Below are 23,620 nucleotides of genomic sequence, written 5' to 3'. Positions count from 1 at the left end.
AACTCTTTCAACTGAGATTGCTTAACCATGCTCATAACACAGAGTTTCTCCTATTTAACCTCTCCCTCTCTGTCACTTATTACTTTTGGAACTTTGTGCAGTCTCCCCTACCTCTATGGGCCTCATTTTCCTAACAAAGAGGTGATCCAAAAGCTCTTCCACCTGTGTATTTTTATCTTATATAGTAGCAAGATAAAACATATTTATCTTATCCTCCCTACTGTTTTGTAGAATTCTTAAAAATAAAGATTATGTCTTGTTTCACCTTTGCAACACGAATATAATACTTTGTAACACTAATATAACATGAATGTAAAAAGCATTATTTGACATTTCAATTGAAATTATTTGAAATGTTAAATTGTTGAATTTGAAGATTTCTGATGTTGCTAGGGATCACAAAGGATTTGTCTTTTACCACTGAACATGGCATGAGTTGAAGTCAATTGCTTTTAGTAAACCATTTCTCCTATATTGATTAAACATGGAACAAGATTACATAGTAGAATATTTAAAGTATTTTAATGTGGTTCTTTCCCACCTCTTACAATTAAAAATATCTCAAGACATAATCCACTCCTGGTCCCTCAAAGGACTCATAGATAGAGAGCTTGGTATTACTTTAGCCACATTATATATTTTTATGTTCCCTATCTTTAGAAAGCAATTGAAAAAGACAAGTAGCTCACTCAAAGTCACAAATCCAGTAAGTGCTTGAACCATTTATTTCATCAAAATATTTTGATATACTAATTTGAACTAATACTTATCTGTTCCTTAAAACAGGTGGCCAAAGAATTGACTTTCTTATTCTTGAATTCTAATGGAATAAATTTACTTTTCTTTAAAAATACTGTATAAATCATACTTTCACTAATTCAAACTAATCTTTCCCCCCAAGCAGTCTAATTAGTGAGGTTTTACTATACCAACCACTGGGCCAAGTGTTTGGACACCTGCTGGGTTAATTCAGTGTGTATTTTGAGATCCTTATTATTTTCTTTTATAGAAAATGTTTTTTTAATCTAAATTATTGAGGGGGAAGGGAATGGATTTGGAAAACATTTTTTCACTCTTCTAAATTTTTTCTGTCTTTTTCATGATAGAAATATGGATTTAATGAGATTTTTAAGATAATACAAAATGTCAAATAATGATCTTGACCCTAAGATAGCAAAGAATATATATATATATATACATATATATATATATATGTCCTATTCCAAAGGTCTTGAAGAAACTATGTGCAAAAGATCATAGATAATTTAACCAAAAAAGCTACTATTTTCAAAATTTCATCCAAATTCTTCTCCTCAAATGCAATCAATTTAAAAAAAAATTTACGCTGATAAAATTTACACTTCTTAGAAGGAATGATATGATTAAAATTTCAATGAAAGTATCAAGATTTTTTCTAAGTATAATGAGAGTCTGCAATAGGCTTCAATGGATAAAAGACAATGAGAAGTCCTCTCCCCTAAAAAATTGATCTCTCAAGTACCACTGTACCTGGAAAGAGTACCACTGTTCAGGAATAATTAGTCTGAATTAAACATTGCTTTTCTAATGACCAATAGTTTTCAGCAGCAAATAGAATTACGTTTCATTTTTATTAGTTGGGAAAAGCAGCATAAAGCATGAATTTAGGCAATCTACTGATGAAAATATTGCTTCCTTTGCTATCATGTGTTTCCCATATACAGAAGGTTCCAATGTAAAGCAAACCAATTATAGGTTGCTTTTGGCATTGTTGCTAGCACTGTTAGGTTAGATTAATATGTTGACAATTTTAATTTTAAATTCATATAAATACATACTTATATTCTTATTTGTGGCTAAAGAGAAGGAAACCTCCTCTATTTAAATTAAGGAAGTGATTTAAACATTTAGCAGTTTGAAATTCTCTTTTCCTTTCAACCACCCAATTGTTTTCACAAATAAGCATCTCAATTATATCTGAGATGCCTCAATGCCTCTGCAGTTTTTTTTTTCCATGCTGGTAGAAAGAATGCACAGCATGGTAACTAAACATGTATATTTCATGTGTCTTTTAAAAAATGTTGCATTAGAAACCACAGAGCACCTTGCAGTTGATTCACAGATGGACTAAATAAAAAAAAATCATGATTATTTACAGACTCTTTAACAATGGGAGACTATATTAAGCATGCAGAGAAACAAATACAGCCCATGAATTTAATTCTAGTTTTCATTATCTCTTATTTGTTGTTCTTATTGGTATATCACACCCTAGAGCTGTTGACATTGTTTATATATTCATCCATCAGGCAAAATGCTTGGGAAAGAAATCACAAAGACCAATAAGTAAATTCACTGAACAACTCTGACTTGTAGGTTAATTTAATGTGGGAAGAAAACTCTATTTTAAATGTGATGATATACTAAAAATGAAGCTATTTAGCATAGCATTTCCCCCTGCAGTCAGGCAGAAGGGCACTTGGTCCTATTTGTTAAATTTTAAATTATTATTTAAACAGGATAAAAATAATGTAATACAGAGTAAATGGCATTAGCATTAGGAATCTAAATAGCAAATGAACCCATTTCAATCAAATGCCTTAGATTCTCTTAATGAAATGTTCATTGTCAGCAGTACAGTATATTTGGCCTCTGTTCAACCTCCCTCAAACCATTAACACCCTTTATTTCACTTCTTTTATATATTTTGCTCCTTACATGTACTTTCCCCTTTCTCTCCTCCCCCAATCATATACCCAGGAGATAGTATGGCATAGATGCAGCATCTGGTTTTCAAGGAGATTCTGCTTTTTACCCAATTTTACAGCTGGATTGATGGAAGCAACAAAAAAGGTTGAGTGACTTGCCTCAGGTCACATTGAGTTATTGGCTCAGTGGGAATTAAGAATTCAGGAGACCTTTGGCTCTTGGCCCTTAGCTCTAATCACTAAACTATATGATATTTAAATATGTCTATCAAAAGACACTGAAATAGATTGCTTCACTGATTTTTTCAAAAGGCAAAAAGTTAAAATTTAACTTACTTCTCCCAATTCCAAAGTAAGAATTGGATATATTATCCTTGAAGTTAATAGATTATTGATGGGGTTCCCCCCGATTTAGATTTGCAGAGACAGGGAATTTATTAATATCTATTGCTTTTGTTCAACTAAAAGTTATTTAGATTCTATATCTAAGTACATAGATACAGATTATACTTTTAGCTATACTTGAACTTGTATTGTTCTTTCATCATTTGTTCATCTGTTCCTCTAATCATGATTAAATATGTATAGGTCACTGTACTAAACACGGGTACTAAAAATAATTGAGGCGAACTGTCTGCCATCAAGGAGTTTGTAATCTATGGTAGGAAACAATATGTGAGGGAATATGATATAAAGACATATAATCCTTATAATAAGAATAGAATGCATGATCATGAGAGAGGTACAGAGCAGTATTCAAGAGATAATGAGAAAAGATTTTTCTTGATTCACGTTTGAACTAATAAGTCATTTAGTAATATTTATTGAGCACCCAAAGTTTCCTAATTTCATAATAAACACCAGACAGTTCAAATAACCTCTCATATTCTATGGAATTAGCTTTTTCTTTCTTGTCCCTTTTTTAGTATATGTGAGATGACTTTAATTAAACAAGATAGTTATTCACTGAACCTCCTCAGAATGAAGGATATGATAATAATCTCAATTAAAGGATGATGATTTTTGTGACTCTATAATCAAAACCCATCAGAGGCATTGGTCCAGTTGAGAAAGTATAAGAAGAATGTGGACTCATCACCTAAGAAGACTATCTTCTTTCCAGTTCCCCTCAAACCTAAAATAATATCACTAGAAGAAGTTAATTTGAGTTAGTCTTACTTCTCTTAGCACCTACTTTTAAATAAAAGCTTTCTCTTACAGGAGTAACATGTCTTTTAAGTTACCAGTCATAGAATCACAGAATTTTAGAAAGGGAAGGGACTTTAGTCACCATCAAGATCAAGCATACACAAAGGAGAACCATCTATGACATACCTAAAGAGTGGTTGTCCAGTCTTTCCTTAAATATATCCAAGGAGGGGGCAGCTAGGTGGTACAGTGAATAGAGCACCAGCCCTGGAGTCAGGAGTACCTGAGTTCAAATTCGGCCTCAGACACCTAATAATTACCTATCTGTGTGGCCTTGGGCAAGCCACTTAACCCCCAATGCCTTGCAAAAACCTAAACATATATTTATATATACATATATCCAAGGAAAGAAACCTACCATTTCTTAAAGTAAAGCATTCCACTTTATCAGACTTAATTATTAGAATGCTTTTCCTGACATTAAACTTCAATTGGGTCCTTTGCTGCTTCCATCCATTGTCTTCTGGACCAAAGATAACAAATATATCTCCTTCATATAGCTTTTCTAAAACTTGAATAACTGTCTTCTCCAAACTGAACTTGCCCAATTCTTCCACTGATGCTCTTGTCATGAACTCAGATTCTTCATTCTGGTTGCTTTTTAGTTTATTAGTGTCCATCTTAAACTTTTTAGTATATTAATCCATCTAAAACCATTTCACTCAGGACTAAACAAAATATCCCTGATGTAGTCTGATTAGGGTAGAGTATAATAAGACTACCATTTTCCTGTCCCCAGAAATTACAGCTTCCTAAAAGAGTTTGAGTTTGAATTAGCATTTTTCCCCATTTCATTACATTGCTAATTCATATTGTGATTGTAGTACACAAAAAACTTAAATCCTTTTTTAGAACAACTATTTGTTCATATTTCTTTCATCTTATATTTATGAAGTTGAATTTTTTTATATCTATGTTTAAAACCTGATTTTGACAGCTGTGTCATTTTGACTTATTGGATTTAGCCCAGTTATACCAATACTGACCTTCTACATACATGAAAAACATATTAAGACACTGAAATTACTAGGAAAGATGGTTTGCAGATTCTCCTTAGAGAGGCAAGGAGAGAAATGGACAGAGTTGATTGTTTTCCCTCCACAAAATGAGAGATGACTTGAAACTTAATTTTATGAGATATTTGCTTAGAATAAACAAAGGATCCCCATTAAGTTAGCTGCAGCTTGTGTACCTCCTCCTGCTGCAAGGGATGAAGAAATAGACAAGTGATTTTATAATATTTTTCAAACAAGTAAATCTTTTTGAACCTTTCTACTCAGTTATTTTGAAATCATTTTGGTCATAAGCAAGGCTGGTTAAAAAATATGGTTTGGAATTTAAGGAGGGAGACCAAAGATTTCAGAATTATTCCATCTACACAGCATAAATAATGGAACCAAGCAAGCATGAAATATCTACACAAACAGGAAATGACCAATTGTTGACCAGGAAGCTGTTTATGAATCAGTTATATGAGTGTCGTCACACTACAGGTCATTCAGAGTAAATATTAAAAACAATACCAAATTATAGAAAGAGATGATAATTCTCACAACCACAACCTAGTCTACTTAAACAAGCTAGTGACATTAAGAAATGGAAATGAAATAAAAAGTAATTATCACTATTTCTTAGCAAATTTTCATTGATGTAAAACAGTGGCTAGAATGAAGATGTTAAAAGACCCCCAAACATTATTGCTTTAGTCACTTTCTAATAAGACAGAGATATAACAAGATGATTATCTGAAAAAAGAGGATAGGTATGAGAAAAAACTTCATCTGCTTTAAAATTTTGACCATTACCAGTTCTGACCTCAGCAGTCAAAATCATCTCAGTTAGTACATTTTGCTTTTTTATATATCAACACCTATTTCTAAAAGTAAGATCAGCAGATTTTTACACCTGCACACACACATCCATAAGTACACATATATTGATAGGAATCTAATGATAATAGTTGCCATCTTATACAAGCTGTCCCAAAAGTCCTTGTACAAACTATAGTGAGACTTTTGAGATACCTAATAAACCTTGTGTTTTAAGGTTCGTAAAGTACTTCATATGCATTTGGTAGGCACTACAGTATTATGATTCCCTTTTTACAAATGAAGACACCTACTTAAGATTAAGCAATTTGCTAATGTAAGGCAAGATTTGAATCTAAGGTTTTCCTTAGCCCCACATCCAACGTTCTTTCCACTGTGTCACACCATCTTTAGAGGGAAAAAAAGCAATTTGTATCTCTTACCCAAATTGTAATTTTAGTAATACTATCAAAGATTTAAGGAAACAAATGACGTATAGGAAAAAAGAGTTGTCTTACTTAATCTACAATATTCAGGGGAAGGGTGGTTATTGGGAAAAGAAGACGATGAAAAATTAGGAGGAAAAGATGTCTGTGTGGCTACAACCCAGAATGCCTAAATAGTTTTGAGGAAAGACAATGATTTTTTTATTTATATATTTGAGTTATATATATATATACATATACATGGAACGTCCTATAAGTGATATCCTATGGAGCACATGAAATATGGGACTGTAAAAATGTCCAGAGGTCAGGGCTACAGATGTAAATTAGGAAATCATTTGCCTACAGGTGGTAATTGGACCATGTCTTGTTGAAAAATTGTTTAGGTCTCTAGTTCTAGTTATAAGTGGAAGATAAAATTATCCTTCTTCTTTTATTCAGTATATTTCATTATTTAGACATCATATATTAGACATAAGGATGAAATTCTTGAGTATAAGGATGATTAAACCCTGGAATAGAATAGCAAAGAAGATTATGAAGCAATCTCTGGAGAAAATTTAAAAAGAGTCATAGTTATATGTCCATAAAGGTTTTGCTATTCATATTTATTTGATATTCAGAGGCAGGAGGCTAGCAAAAATTATTTATTATTATTGATTGTTAGAATAATTATTTATGCCTGAGACTCCCTATCTCATGTACCTGGTTCCATTTCTGATCGACCAGGTAGTTTTGACCTGCTACATTTCTGACAGTCTTCCCCATCTTTATGAAGCCTAGTGGCCTTCTGTGCCCCAATGCTCAACACACAGGTGTCTGCCATAGTGTAGGCACTCTGTGGACTTAACTAACAGTTACTGTCCCAGGTCTAAAGTAATCTACATGCTTCAGCCTTCTAGTTTAAATGAACGCTTGAAGTATATTTGAGGTACATAATCATAATATTTTTATTGTCTGATTGATGCTTTGAGTTTTTGTTATAAAAGTTCTGATCATACTATTCTATATTTTTTAAATATTTGGATGATTTAAGAATATGATAGAATAACTCAGTCAAGTTTAAATCTTCTCTTACATTTTTTTTCCTTTAGGGAAACATTACCAGGGTTTTCATGGACATTGTTTTTGTGGTAATGATTTGGAGTTTGCTTAGTATATTTGCTCTTTTTTTTAAATAAGCTGATCGTGTGGGAAAGGCTTGATTGGTGTTATACAGAAATTTCTTTACTTCTCTGACTTTTCTCATCTTTTCTTTAATTGGTCTATTTTGTGTGTCTCTTGGCAATGCAAGTTCTTCCTTTATCAGCAGTTTCAGATTCCATTCTAAGGCCTTTCACATATCTCCACTTATCTTCTCTGACATTGCTTTATAAGATTCTTGTAGTTTTCTTTTGTTTTCCCCCCCTCAATATTAAATTTATCTTATTCAGGTTATTTTTCTATTAGTCTACATATAAATTATTGAACAAAGTCAAGTTACTTTGTCTTATTTATCATATTAACACTTCAAAAGGATCAAAAGGATCCAGGGGAAGGAGGAATGGATTCAGGATATTATCTAAATAGCTACTGTCTATATATATATATATATATGTATATATATATATATATATATACATATATATATATATATATACATGTCATAAAGTTAGAAGAATAATTAAAAGCTATATAGTTTAAACTATATAGTTTAAACAGACTCAAGCTAGAAATTATTTTGCTTAAGTGTATAAAAATAATTATGTCTGTCTATATAACCTTCTATTTAATGGATGAATACCATAGTATATAGTATAAAAGGTTTAAAAGACTTGAGTTCATATCTTATCTGTGGCATCTGGCTTGGCTCACTGTGTAGCCATGGGCAAATCACTTTGTCCCTCAGTGTCCCAAGTATACCCAAAGGCTATAAGTCACAGGCAAAATGTCAGTCAGAGTCAGTGGAAGAAATGTCAATACTGGCAATTCCTATATAAATTATGTAAAAGCTAAATGTCTGACCAAATTTAATAACAGGCTAATTTTTAAGTTTTGACTCTTGACAGAGAAAAACTTATGTAGCTATGTACATACAAAGATACATACATATATACATGCTGTTGTTCAGTCATTTTTCAGTCATGTATGATTCTTAACAAATTCATTTGTATTATTTTTTTTTCAGTGATAATGGAGTGGTTTGCCATGTCCTTCTATAGCTCATGTTACAGATGAGGAAACTAAGGCAAACAGGATTAATGACTTATTCAAGGTTTTAGAACTAGTAAGAGTTGGGCGACTAGGTGGCACAGTGGATAGAGCACTGTCCTTGGAGTCAGGAGTACCTGAGTTCAAATCTGACCTCAGATACTTAATAATTACCTAGCTGTGCAGCCTTGGGCAAGCCACTTTACCCTTGCAAATACTAAAAAAAATAAAGAAAGAAATAAAGAAATAGTAAGAGCCCAAAACCAGATTAAAAGATCAAAAAGAGGAGTGTTTCTGACTCCAGGCTGTCATTCTATCCATTATACTACATAACTGCTATATTCATACATATGTACATAAATACATGTGTGTGACAATCTTACCCTTTTATGTGTCATAGAAAAAGCCCATGAATACTTTCTTAGAATAGTGTTTTAAATAAATAAAATATAATTGTCTAAATATATATATATATATACTGATTATATATTAAATATATTCTTATATATATATACATACACATATAGACATACATATCTATAAATATGTATATATATATACTTTTTTCAATAATTTCACATTTTCCTGGCTAATAACTCCTGATACAGATGGGAAGATTTTCCAAATGTTTCATTTTACAGAAATTGTGCTAATTGCTTCAAGTCTGATAGCAATGCAGAGCTGCTTTAATGGATTATATTTCTGCCCTCAGTCATTTCACCTCTTCTTAGACAGCCTGGTGACCCCACAGTCCTGGGAGATCACCATGTTAGTGCCATACTTAACATAGACAGCCAACTGGCTCAGCCCACTGCAGCTCAGAACTCTATAGAGTTCAAGAGATCCATCAGTCTCAGTCCCCAGTAACAAGTAATAGAAATTATTGGCATTTGCCAGTCATGCTTTTATGGAGAAAGAAGGGGAGGCAATGGACTCTCACTAACATTTGAAAAATGTTGATTTATTAAAAATAATTTGTGTTGATTGCTCAAGAAAATGTTTTCTGAGTAAAGGAAAAGCTCAATATTTCAAGACATTAGATTCAGAGGTTTAACATTACATTCCTTTATAGCTGATCTGACCCCTTCTTTTTTATACATTTAGGAGGACAGAACATTTTACTCCTATCATAGTATCTGTTAACAAGCCTGCAATGAACTTGAGAGAAAGAGAAACATTTTCTATTTTAAAAATCATCGCTTTATCTGTGGTTTTATTTTCGTACAATTTAAATAATCTTTAGTAATTGCCAATATAATATTTTAGTGTGTTACATGTTGCCTAATTGATACACCACTGAGTCTCCCTAGAGAAAGAACATCATAAAATAACTTACAGTTGGCTCCCTCAATAATTCAGTATCTCTGTTGTGTTGAAATATACTGGGAAGAGCTAAAGCTGTAGTTTTGATTAGCACAGACAAAGGAGTCCAAAATGCTACTTGGTCTTGAATTGTTCCATTAATCAATAATTCAGTTCCAAGGTTGCCACAGGAGCTCACAGGAGATAGCTTGTGCTTTTCAATGTCCAGAGACTGAGTTATCTTCGAAGTTTCTTTTTCCCCCTTATCTGTTGTAATGAATATCAAAAATAAGCACTTGAGAATGAGGTTGGTAATCACTACAGATCAGACAACAGTACTGACTTTGATAGCGTTTCTGTTGGCTGTTCCCTGGCTCACAGTTATTGATATAGTCAGAAAGTAACTGCCTAGTTGTAATCCAATGGATACTGTGGCTTTCCATTGATGGACTAATAGAACTTTTTCCTCTGTTGAAGTAGCAAAAAATGTTAGAAAGTCATCATTGTTCATTTTTTAAAAATATATTTTATTTTTCTCAAATTACATTTTAAAACAATTTTTTATAATTCTTATACATTTTAAATTACAAGTCCTATTCTTCCCTTCTATCCTTACAGCTTCTATCCTTCTATACAATCACATATAGACTATATATGTGCAACCATATAAATTATTTCCATATAAGTCATTTTATATAATAAAATTTTAATAAAAGAAAAAGAATGAAAGTGAGAAATAGCATACTTCAGTCTGTATTCAAACATATTTATTCTTTCTCTGGAAGAAGATGGGGTGTTTTATCTTTAGTCCTTTGGGATTGTCTTGAGTTATTATGTTGTTGATAATAAGTCATTCACAGTCCTTCATACAATATTGTTCTTACTTAGTACAATGTTCTCCTGGTTCTTCTTTCTTAACTTTGCATCATTTTATGTAAATCTTCATTGTTCATTTTTAAAGATGCTCTGCATGACTATCAAATAAAATTATAAAATTAGCTATATATATATATGTATATATACATACATATATAGATAGATAGAGAAAGAGAGAGAGAGAGAGAGAGAGAGAGAGAGAGAGAGAGAGAGAGGACACTGGATGGTACAGTATAAAGCTTACTTTTGAGTCTCATATTGGGCAAAACATTTAAATTCATATTGATCAAGGCAACTCTGATATTAAGTTACAAACAAGGCACCAATCTACACTGCTAAAAAAGAGTTCTTTTACTTGGTAGTTCTCTATGGTAGCAGTTCTTTTATTTCTCTCCCAGAACAACTTTACATTCATGAAAATTATTCTAGTGTCATTTCCCAAGAATTCTTATTTGTATATCTTAAATCTATCAATATTTACTATATTTGAAATTATAAATTTTAATATTATGAAAATAGGTTTGACCTTACAGACCCCCTAGATGGACTTGGGAATTCCCTTTTTTGCCATCCTGGGATCCTTGATCACATTTTCAGAATTGCTATTCTATACTAGTTAAATTACAGAAACAGTCCATGTCCCTGTTACATGATTGACAGGAATCAGTCAGAGGTAAGCATGAAAGATGAAAACCAATTAATAATTCTGGTCTTGGGTAGAAATAGTAAATTGCAAATCTTGATTTAAGTATTATTTATTCCATGCTTAAAATACCAATATTTAATACTTCGTGCTATACTCAGTGAAACAGGAAAATAAATGTAGAAAAAAATCTAAGGTTATAAATGCATGGAATAATAGTTGGAAGAAATTGCATCTCTATATTAAGATAGCCATGAAAGTCTGATCTGAATGCGAATAAATATGAAGAAGGTATTCATTTGATTATTAATTCAAGAAACAATTTGCCATTTCTGAAGTATGATGAAAGGAGATTATAGGGTTTGATTTTTAAACATGTAGTTTTTTCAAATGTGTATATAGTAATCTCATTATACCTGTGGTGTAAATTTAGATGAAAAATAATCTTTCTAGTTCTGCTTTTTTATTCCATGATATCCCTGCCCACCTCTGGGTTGTATTTCTCCTGTTGGCAAATATATTCTTTTGGGGATTTGTGTCCAGTTCTATTCTATTACATATAGTTAAGACTAACAAACAAAGTGAGATTTTTGTCTCAGTGCAGTCAATAATGAGTAAAACATAGTTAAGCTCAATGAGGAAGTTAGGATTTTTTTTCTCTAAAAATATAAATAGAATACTTCTTCAAGTTGGGGCAGAATGATGAACTTTTAATCAACAGAGATAACATATAAACAAATCTTATCATCCCTAAGCATACCAAGCATAGGAGTATATCTCTTTCATGGATCATAAACATTGTATGCTGCTGTGTTTTTAGTAAAGACCCCAGTGATTTAAAATACAGCTGTGACTGTTTTCCTCAACAATAGAATAGGAAGCAAATGTAGACCCAGAAATAGCAAAGACAAGGGAGGGCAAATAGAAAAACTTTCCAAGCACCACAATGGTTCTCCTACTTTTCACTTGTTGGATTCCTTTTATATTCTTTTTAAAGGTTTCTTACTATGGCTCCCCAGACATATGCATGATAGCTATATTTATTTTTATAATTATATTATATTATATTTGATATATGTCAAATATATATGTAATATATACATATATACATATATATTTATAGAGTTAGAAAGACAGAGGTAGAGACAGAGACAGAGACAGATGATGAAGATATAGACTGAACCTAGGACTCTATTGATATGGCAAACTCAGGGAAGCTAGGTGACACAGTGGACAGAGCACCGGCCCTGGAGTCAGGAGGACCTGAGATCAAATCCGACCTCAGACACTTACTTAATAATTACCTAGCTGTGTGACCTTAGGCAAGTCACTTAACCCCACTGCCTTGTTTAAAAAAGACATAAATAGATATGGCAAACTCCCTCTGCCAATAAAAGTATATTCTCTACAATTTACAATGCAATCATAGGGAGTTATCTAGTGAAGTAACAGATTAAGTATCTTATCCAGTTAAATATTTTTGGGGGAGTGTATATATATATATATAGACAATATTCATATAATTATACATAAATCCATATCTGTTTCTCTGTGTTTATATATTTGGATCAAACCTATGATTTTACTGCTATATGATAATTCCAATCAGAAATTCCCTATAAAAGGCAGATTGGCATATATTCTCCAATCCACAATCTTAGAGAGTTGTTTTGTGCACTAATTAATTAATTATCTAGTTAAACTTATCTATGTATATATGTTTGTATGTATATAGATATATATATGCAATATACATATATATATATTTAAACCAAATTTATGACTTCACTGGTATATAGAAATCTCATTATGAACTATTTCTACAAAGGAGATTGGCATATAATATCCAATTTATAAATTTTTTAGATAGTTTTGTGAGGAGTTAGCACTTCGAATAAATTTAATCAAGGTCCCTTAGTGTCAGACATGAGACTTGAATGCAGGTCTTCTTGACCCCAAGACCAACTGTTTCTCCCTAACAACATATAGATTCATGTCATATTATTAGTACATTATACATAAGAAGACAAAGAGTATCAAAGATTTATTGTGAAAGGGGGAATCCAAGTCTAGCTCCCTCATTTTAGGAATGAATAAAATGAAACACTGTAAGGTTAATTGAGAAAGATCACTAACTCTGTAGTCAGAAGACCAGGATTCATATATGACCTCTGATTATTGTTATACCTTTGAGCTTTGTGAAAATCACTTAAACTTCCTGACCCTTATGTTTTTCTGGAGGATGGGAAGATGATGATGATGATGATGATGATGATGATGATGATGATGATGATGATGTTTGTCCTTCATTCCTGAAAAAGACCATGGTATCAGGGAGGTGATGCCATGACAAGCATGTGAATTGGATTTGAGTAAGGCGGCACTGTGTCGTCACCAACCTCAGTCTCTCCTTCAGAGCCACCTGGGTCTAGTGGTCATATATGAATCAGGATAACTGATGATGGCCCTGGATGTGAGGCAATCAGGGTCAAGTGACTTGCTCAAGGTCACCCAGCTAGTAATGGTCAAGTGTCTGAGGCTGTATTCAAACTCCTATCCTCTTGACTCCAAGTCCAGTGCTCTATCCACAGTGCTATCTAGCTATTCAATATAATTTTGTACATTTTTTGGTACAGCTAGGCTCTATCCCCTGAGCCACTTAGATGGAGTGAGCCAGATGGCTACTGCCATTCCTTCTGGTTCTAGATCTCTGATATTTTCACTAAGAGTAGCCTTACCTATGGTAGAAAGGTCAAAGGTAGGATGTGAACAAAAGCCTCTAATGTCAGATTCTATACTCTTTCCAATCTTCCGGCAAAGGTGGGGAAGCTTTTTTCTGACCAAGAGTCATTTGGTTATCTATAACACCATTCATGAACTATATTTGATCAAAATTTAATTAATTTACCCTAAAAAGCTCCTGGGTTTATTGAATTTCAAGTCCAGAACCAGACCAAAATGACCTATGGACCAGAAGTTCCCTGCCTCTGGAATAAAGATACCTTGAAATCATTCTAGGGTCCTCAAGAGTTTGGGGTCTTTAGATGAGAAGCCATTTTTATATTACACTTAAGTCATGTAGGGCAGATGGGAAAATATGTATTCTTAGTGGCATATCTTAAAGTGAACTTTGCCTCATAAAAATCAAATACCTCAGAGGATTTATTTCCTCAATCAATTAAAAAAATGGTGATTTTATTAGAGAATTCTATACTTAGATGGGGAGTTTGAAGAGATGTTACAAACATGACCACTTTGAATAAACTTCGCCAGATTTTAATCATAAAATTAGAATATACAGGGGAAATATATCATTTAATAAAGTTATCACAACCAGAAACATGAAAGGGACATTGAATTGATACAATAGGAGTGAGAAAGAAGACTCTAATTGAATAGAAATTGCTTAAGGGCAGGTACTCATTTTTCTTGGAATCCTTAATACCTATTCAAAGCATTTTAGGCAGGTAGTAGGTGACTCCAAATATTCATAAGAATGGATCAAAAGCAAGAAAATTCTCAGTGTACTACCATTGTCATCTTAATTGTGGGACACTAGGTCTGTGATATCTCAGAGAATCAGACAATTTTCTAAAACCAAAATCTGTAAAATAATATTAATCTGAACCAGTAGAGGGTCCAATCTAAAAACAAACATAAAACAACAGCAACAACAAAAATCCAAGATAGTTATTAAAAAAAAAGTCTACCATTGATAGTGTACCATCAGTTCATATGCATGTGAAACACTTCAGCATTGAAACGTAACCAAATTGGGGGGGGGGGGGGCAAGGAAGTGGGAATAAGTGACTTGCCCAAGGTCACACAGCTAGGTAATTATTAAATATCTGAGTTCACATTTGAACTCAGATCCTCCTGACTCCAGGGCCAGTGCTCTATCCACTCCACCACCTGACTGCACCATAACCAGATTTTTTAATGAAGGATATTTTTTGAAGAAGGGTGGCACTTTGAGTTATTGCTTCTTTGAAATAATACCTGTTAGTCATTGTCTTTGCAATCAGATAGCTACTTAATCCAAGGCTTCAAGACATTTTCAAAACATTTAGTGACTATTCAATGACATTACATCTATTATTCAAACAAAAGTTCTATGCCATCATTGGTCCTGATGTCCCCATCTTAATGAATGTGTATTAAAAATAAAGGAACTATCTAGGCCAAATCACTGCATCTGAACCAATCCTTAACAAACAAATTACTATGGAAGATTCTAGCCTATATACTGTTTCCTATATGCAAATAGCTGGGAATAAGACAGAGAGAAGTCATCTAGCTCTGTGGGTTTAGCATGCTTTTCCTCCTAAAGCAAATAACTAAAAAAGCTTTGGAATTCTAACCAGTGGAATCTCATTGATTACACCCTTCAACAGAATTTTTTGAAGGACATTCATACAACTGCAGATGGTAATTTTATTAGTGATCCCACCAAGCCATATAGATGACTCCACATGAATCTCTTGGGAAATGAGGATAATTACCTATTAAATACAAGGAGATTTAACTACGAGAAGATTCCCTACAAGGGGATTTAGAATTATTATGATTACTGTTATTATTATTGTTACAATCACAGCAGCATTCTATAGCTATTTCTACCCATGGCATCAGAATCATTACAAAACCATTATGATATTTCTTTAGAACAATCCACAGTTCTTCCACACAAGGGTGTCATGTCTGAAAAGAAGAGAAACTCCAGTGGTAGCTATTCATGTGAGAAAGAAGTACCCAACTTTTTAAAACAGTGGTTAAATCAAGATATGAAAAGACTGACAAGGAAGCTTGTTTTCCACCTACTAGCATAGAAGTGGTGGACTGTAGGTATGAAATGAAGTACACATCATCAGAGGTGATTAACGAGCTGATTCATTTTGCCTAACTCTGTGTCTTTATGATAAGCAACAATTCCATTAGGATGAGAAGGGAGAGTAGTCATTAGAAAGTGACATAAAAAAACAGTATTTGCTTTTCTAAAATACTAGATACATAAGCACAATTCCATGATCAAAAAAAAAAAAAAAATGTGAGACTGAGGAGTTTTCCATCCAAGAGATCTTTATTGTTTACTTTGAAGTGCTTCATGACCTAGATGAAAGTAATAAGAAGTGGTAATAATAAAGCTTAAGAGATCCATTTATAGGTAGACTCCCCCTGAATCTTCTCCTATGGCTTAATTTTATAAACTTATCCCCACATCATTACTATAACACTAAGGATAACAGGATTTATTCATTCATTTAGCACTCCCTAGTTGAGCTAGAGCCCTGCCTCTTATATTTACCAATCACTTCATTATTCTGTAACTTGTTTTCCTCATCTCTAAAATGGAATAATTTTCTCCCAATAAGTATCACATTAATTATCAGGAGTAAAGCTTTTAACTTTACTGAATTATATGTTCATTCAAGAGGTAATTGTTACATTTCTATTTCATGCAAGATGCTGATCCCGACCCTGTGGATCATGTGAAGATAGTTAAGTTTCATACTTAAACTTATAGAATTCATAGGTCTAGCACTATATTATCATCATGGAAATGAAGGGAATTACATGAAAATCACTTCTTTGAATATTCACTGATCTGTGATATCATTAATATGAATACTTCCTAGTGATGCAGTCCTCTAGTGATCTTTACCTTCCAGGCTGTTTAATTCTTATCTATGTCCTTGCATATATCTTCAATAAAATATCTTTCCAATATAACCTCATATTCAGAGCTTGAAATTACTTTAGAATTCATTTATTCCCATCAACTGATTTTTAAGAAGGGCTTGAACACCAAGAAGGGTAAATAATTTGTTTAATATCTATTTTAATTTGAATTGAGGACCTATGAAACTGAGTTCATCTCTCTTTCTAACATACTATTCTATTTCATATAGCAAAAATCCTTTCTTTTAGATCTCTTGATATTATACAATTATCAAAGGAAGATAAAAGTTGTCCATTGGTTACTGCTGTCTAAATGTGACTAATCTGCACTTTTTCCAATTGTACATCATCATGGGATTATGGAATCATATATTTAGAGATTAAAGGAACCTTAGAAAGAATTTTGTCTCATACCTTCAATTTAAATATGAGGAAACTGAGGTCTAGAGAGGTTAAGTAATTTAAATCAACTGGTACATGTCTAAAGCAAGATCTGAACACAATTCTTCCTATTATCCGGTTTGGTATTTTTTTTCTGAATGGCACGCTGCCTCACAAAATCAGTCCTGTAGAACCTGGTATTCTTACACAGATTTGTATCAAAGTATAAATCAATCCCATTTTTGCTTAGTTTATATGAACAGGTCAAATTAAGGGTAGGACAGGCAAACCTGTTATTAGTGACTTTCTTTTTTATGTTTTCCCAATGTAATTCTTTATATGCAAAATGTTGCTTCCTACCATTCATGTCCCCTCTGCCATTTGAGTGGCCATCAACTTAAATTCTTTGTGCATTCTAATATTCTGGGGCTTAGAACCATCCAGCATTACTGAGAAAATATTAAAATTGAATATGGACCTTTGATTTATGAAAAACTTGTGGATCATTTAAAAGAATTTTCAGTTACCCAAAGACTTATTCTTCTCTGCCAGTTTAACTCAGGATTCAACTCACTTTAAATGTGCAATTATATTGTATTTGTAGAATGTACTAGTTGTTACTGGGGCTATAGCCTGAAGAGACTATGAAAAAGGGTAAAAACATCATTTGTACAAAAATATTCAAAGAAGCTCCATTTGTGGTGGCAAAGAATTGGAAATTAAGTGAGTGTCCTTCAGTTGGGGAATGGCTTAACAAATTGTTGTATATGTATGTCATGGAACACTATTGTTCTATTAGAAACCAGGAGGGATAGGAATTCAGGGAAGCCTGGAGGGATTTGCATCAACTAATGCTGAGCAAGATGAGCAGAACCAGAAGAACACTGTACACCCTAACAGCAACATGGGGGTGATGATCAACCTTGATGGACTTGCTCATTCCATCAGTGCAACAACCTGGGACAATTTTGGGCTATCTGCAATGGAGAGTACCATCTGTTTCCAGAGAAAGAATTGTGGAGTTTGAACAAAGACCAAAGACCTTCAATTGGGGGGGGGGGGGGAGTTATCTTATTATGTAATTTTGCTATCTCTTATACTTTATTTTTCTTCCTTAAGGATATGATTTCTCTCTCATCACATCCATCTGAGATCAATGTATACCATGGAAATAATGTAAAGACTAACAGAATGCCATCTGTGGGGGGGGGGGTAGGGAAGCAAGAATGGGGGGAAATTGTAAAACTCAAAATAAATAAAATCTTTCTTTAAAAAAAGAATGCACTAGTTGTATGTCGTCCAATTGACCATATATTTTAGTTTGGACAATATTTTTCATCCACTTCCCCCCCCCCAACTGTGTGGATAATTAGACCAAACGCTTTTGAGTGAAAAGGTGCAAAGCAATCAACATAGTGTCATCTACAAAAAGGGGAATTTGGAAGACTGCACAATCTCTGTTGAATCAGCTAAACTGATTATATTAAATGCAAAAATAGATAATGGTGTAAAAAATATCATCTATGGAATATCTGATTATAAGAGGAGGTAGATCAATGATATAACAAGAATGATGAGTAATAGATTACTAATCCTAATATTGCACTGGTACCCTCATTGTGTTAAAGGATCAAAAATAAAGAACTTTACTATCTTAGTTAGAACCCCTGGAGAAGACCTTTGGGATAACCTAAATAAGATTGAAAAGGGATTGTTTTCTGTTCCATTGAACAATGCATCCACTTTGATGAGCTTATGAACCAACTGAAGAAATGACAAATTGGCAAATAGATTGCTCCAGTGTGTGTCAGTAGCACAAATAAAAGTGGCATTATACAATGACAAAGATGTTGCTTTGAATGTCAAATGGTTGCTATTGTGGTTAGAATAATTGAATAATGAAGTGCACAGATTAACAGCAGAAGTGATGTATTAACACACTGTAAAAAAAATGCAGTGTTCCTCAAAGTTTTTAGTCTCAGAACCCCTTTACTTTTATAAAAATTATTGAGGATCCACCCCAGAAAGGCTTTGGTTTATATGTGTTATAGCTATTAAAATTTACTTTATTTGAAATTAAAATATTTTAGTATTGCTATGAAAATAATTCTGACCTCATAGACTTATTAAAGGGTTTTGATGACCCCTAGGCTTCCCTGGAATACATAATAACAACTAGTGTATTAATAAATGTTTCACAAAGTTTTAAAAAAACAACTGCTTGGAATAAATGCCTGCAAAATTTTTTGTTTATTTGTTTTTTTTCCTGATACTGTAAGATCTATATTTGTGAGGGGCTTGCATCTCAGTGACACATTTTTGTAGCTAAAGAATTCTTTTTCTGAGGGTTGAAATAATATATGTGGCTTGTGTACTCCCTTATAATGATTGTTAATAGTTTCTGTTTCTGCTTTGTTCTAGGTCAGGGAAGTAAGTGGCAGTAGTCTGTTACCCAAGGAAACTCAGGGAATCACCTTTTGATTTATCAGTGTGCCTTAGAGTTCAGATCTTCCTATTTTTTTCTTAGATTTCCTTAATTTTCTTAAAGTTAGAATTCTGTCATGCTATGATTTCTTCTAAATAGTTTTTGGTTTTAATGAGGAATTTCAGTGACAAATTAAAGGAATGATTCAATTCAATTTATTTTTTTTTACTTTATTTTATTTTTAGGTTTTTGCAAGGCAAATGGGGTTAAGTGGTTTGCCCAAGGTCACACAGCTAGGTAATTATTAAGTGTCTGAGGCTGCATTTGAACTCAGGTACACCTGACTCCAGGGACGGTGCTCTATCCACTTAGCTACCTAGCTGCACCTTCTATTCAATTTATTTAAATAAGTATTTAGAGATAGTTTAAGAATTGTGGTTTTGGAGGGGTAATAGGTTGGAAAGGAATAGCTCAGTTTTTCCTCAACTAATGTTACACATAGCTATCTATCAATGAAACAAATATGGCTACTACCTCAGTATAGTGTCAGGCAGAAAACGTCATAACAACCAAGTGTTATGTTAACACCAGTATAAATTTCCTTTTTTAAACTATGTGACTTTGAGAAGTCACAAGCCCTTTGAGCCTCTGTTTCTATTTATAAAAATTGGGATATTCATTTTAAGCAATTTCTAGGATTTAAAAATTTCTTCTAATAGTAGAAACCCCTGGTAATTGATCCCAGTAGAATCAGAGAAACCTGCCATGTCTACCATATATGATTTCTATAAAGATTATAGGAAAAAGTATAGGAAAAATGAACATATTTAATGAAGTTTAAATTTCTCTACACAAAGATAGTTACTATTATTATTATTAAAGACTCTTTTCTCACCCAAAAAAAGACATCTAAATAATTGGGTAAATGTCAATTGCTTATGGTTAGGTTGAGCTAATATAATAAAAATGACAATTCTACCAAAATTAAATTACTTATTTAGTGCCATACCAATCAAACTACCAAATAATTATTTTCCCTAGCTAGAAAAAATAGTAACAAAATTCATCTGGAGCAATAAAAGGTCAAGGGAACTGATGAAAAAAATGTAAAGGAAGATCTAAAACTACGAAGCAGTAGTCATCAAAACTGCCTGGTACTTCTTAAGAAATGAAGTAATGGATCAGTGGATTAGGATAGGTTCAAAATAAACAGCAGTAAAGAACTAGTTATCTACTGTTTGGCAAATCCAAAGACATCAGCTTCTGTGATAAGAACTCACTATTTGACAAAAATTGTTGGGAAAACTGGAAAATAGTATGGCAAGAAACACATCTCACACCTTATACCAAAACAAGGTCAAAATGGGTAAAGGATTTAGACATAAAGGGCAACACCATAAATAAATTAATAGACCAAGAAATACTCTATCTGCCAAAATTAGAAGGAAAGAAGAGAGCTGGAAAACAGTTTTCACAACTAGGAGTTCGATAAAGGTCTCATTTCTAAAATATATATAGAGAGAATTGCATCAAATTCATAAGGTTACAAGTCATTCCCCAATTGATAAATGGTCAAAGGATATGAATAAACAGTTTTCAAATGAAGAAATTAAAGCTATATATAAGCAAATTCTCCAAATCATTATTGATTAGATAAATGCAAATTAAAATAACTATGAGGTATCACCTCACACCTATCAGATTCACTAAGATGATAAAAAGAAAAATGATCAGTCCTGGAGAGGTTGTGGGAAGATTGGGACATTGATGCATTGCTTTTGGAGTTGTCAGCTAATCCAATCATCCTGGAGAACACTATGGAACTATAACCAAAGAGCAATAAAACTGCTCATACCCTTTGATCCAACAATTCCGATTCTAGGCCTATATTCAGAAAAAAACTATAAATAATGGGAAAAGTCCCACATGTTCCAAAATATTCATAGCAGCCCTTTCTGTAGTGGCAAAGAGGAAATCGAGGAGATGCCATCAATTGGGGAATAGTTAGACAAGATACGGTACATGGATATTAGGGAATATTATTGTTTCATAAGAAACCATAAATGGTTGGATTCTAGAGAAGCATGGAATGAGTTACAGGATCTGATGCTAAGTGAAGGGAGCAGAAGCAAGAGAAAAATGTACACATTAACAACATCACTGTGAGGTGATCAACCTTGATGGAAGCAGCTCCTCTCAGCAGTCCAGAGAGCCAGGATCCTATTAGACCAGCTATGGACAATGTTATCCCCATCCAAAGGAAGAAAAACATAACAAAACAAAACAAAAATCCTTCAAAATCTGAGGAACACTACATTCACTTTTAAAAAAAAATTCATGTATTTCTTTCCCTTAATCCTAATTCCTCATACCTAAAATGGCTAACCTATAAACACATTTAACCCATATATGTAAATACAATATTAACCTGACTGTTCACAACTGAGGAGAGGTGGGGGTGGGAAGGGTAGGTGGAAGGAAATTTTGTAGCTTAGAAATATACATGTGAATATGGATTAATGTTAAAAAACAAACTTTCAGACATGTATATGAAAAAGTAAAACATCAATAAAAAAAGAAAAAAAGACTCTTCCTGTAGTGTATTTTGATGGGCAGGTAGGGAAAGGGAATAGGCATCATGACTTTCTGATGCCTTTGGTTAATAGGAGAGAGGAATTTTCAATTTGTGATCTCTCAAGAGTTAATTTTTGGAAGCTGACTTCTACTGCCTTAGAAGTCAGAGTTTCCTTAGGTTTGGAGTTTATTGATCCCAGATGAGAGTGAGGCCATTTAGAGGAATTTACAAAGCACCTTTTAAAAGATGAATGAATACAACATTAAAGCAAACATACATAATTTGAAAATAATTTGGGGGAATTTACATTATTTGGACAAATTGAAATACGCCCCTCTACATGAGATTTCCAGGAGCCAGATGGTGGTGTGGTGTATTGGAGGGGGTCCAGAATTGCTTTTGTGTTAATTGATATAGCGTGTTAAGAAAGGTCTCAGGAGAAGAGTATCCCCAGGTAGTTGATTGCTTTGGAATTCCAACAGAGAGGAAATGTGTCAGATGAGAAGGGAAACATAAGTTATTGAGTAGTAATGCCTCAGATTGGGCTGGTTAATTTTATCACTGGAAATTCAGGACAATGTTTCAAAAAAATCAAAAAGATATTTCTGAGACAGGAATAGGAATTGGTAAAGGACTGAAGTAAATTAGCAGTGTGCAGGCCCAGTTTGACTTCCCTTTGGTGTGCAAAAAAGCCTTTAATGTTAGAGAGAGAGTGTGTAGAGCTGTGACAAGAGGTTCAAGGGCTTTGGGGTTTTATTTTATTTTATTTTTTAATTTTAAAACTCTGACCCTAATCAGTTGAAAGAAATGAAAAAAGAGATGGGGCATCAGCACAATAATCTCAAAGCTGTGTATTCAAAAGCTGGTACCATTTAATTTGCATATTCACACCTGCTAAAAGGAGTTGTTTAAAATAATGAAAGACAGAGACAGAGACAAAGATAGAGACATTCCTTCATTAGTTGAGTAACTCTTCAAAATCTGATATTTCTTTCCTTAGTATGAGGAGGCAAGGTGTTCAAGAGAATGAATAATAGCTCTCCCAGTCTCATATTATTATTTTGTTTTGTTTATATGTTTATTTTTGTGGGTATATTTTTAACTCAAAATAAGACCTCTCAATGTGGTCAGTGAGGCAAGAGGGTGGGGAAAGGTGGTAAGAAAACTGGTCTACAATTCAAGAGCTCTCATTTCTATTAACTTCACACTTTTCACTAGTTTTGCAACTTACTTTCCCCCCCCAGGAGGTTAGATAAGAAATGCTTATTGCTGAAAAGAAAAGAAAATGCTTCTCTCCTCCTCCCTACCCCCTCCTCATATTAGTCACTCTGTAAGCTTTTTAATACAACTCCCTAATATGCTGTCTCTCTTAGCTCTTCAGTGATAGTGTTCTTACCAT

The 23,620-nt window shown here is 33.2% G+C and overlaps 1 protein-coding gene across 1 annotated transcript in view; it reads left to right on the top strand.

Moving 5' to 3' along the window:
• The window catches only part of TENM3 (teneurin transmembrane protein 3), a 3,314,517-nt gene that overhangs the window by 1,770,254 nt on the left and 1,520,643 nt on the right, over positions 1-23,620 (top strand). The gene's annotated exons all lie outside the window — the stretch shown is intronic.

Source organism: Macrotis lagotis, chromosome 3 (assembly GCF_037893015.1).
Source record: "Macrotis lagotis isolate mMagLag1 chromosome 3, bilby.v1.9.chrom.fasta, whole genome shotgun sequence".
Lineage (NCBI taxonomy): Eukaryota > Metazoa > Chordata > Mammalia > Peramelemorphia > Peramelidae > Macrotis > Macrotis lagotis.
This window is presented reverse-complemented; position numbering and strand designations above follow the sequence as displayed.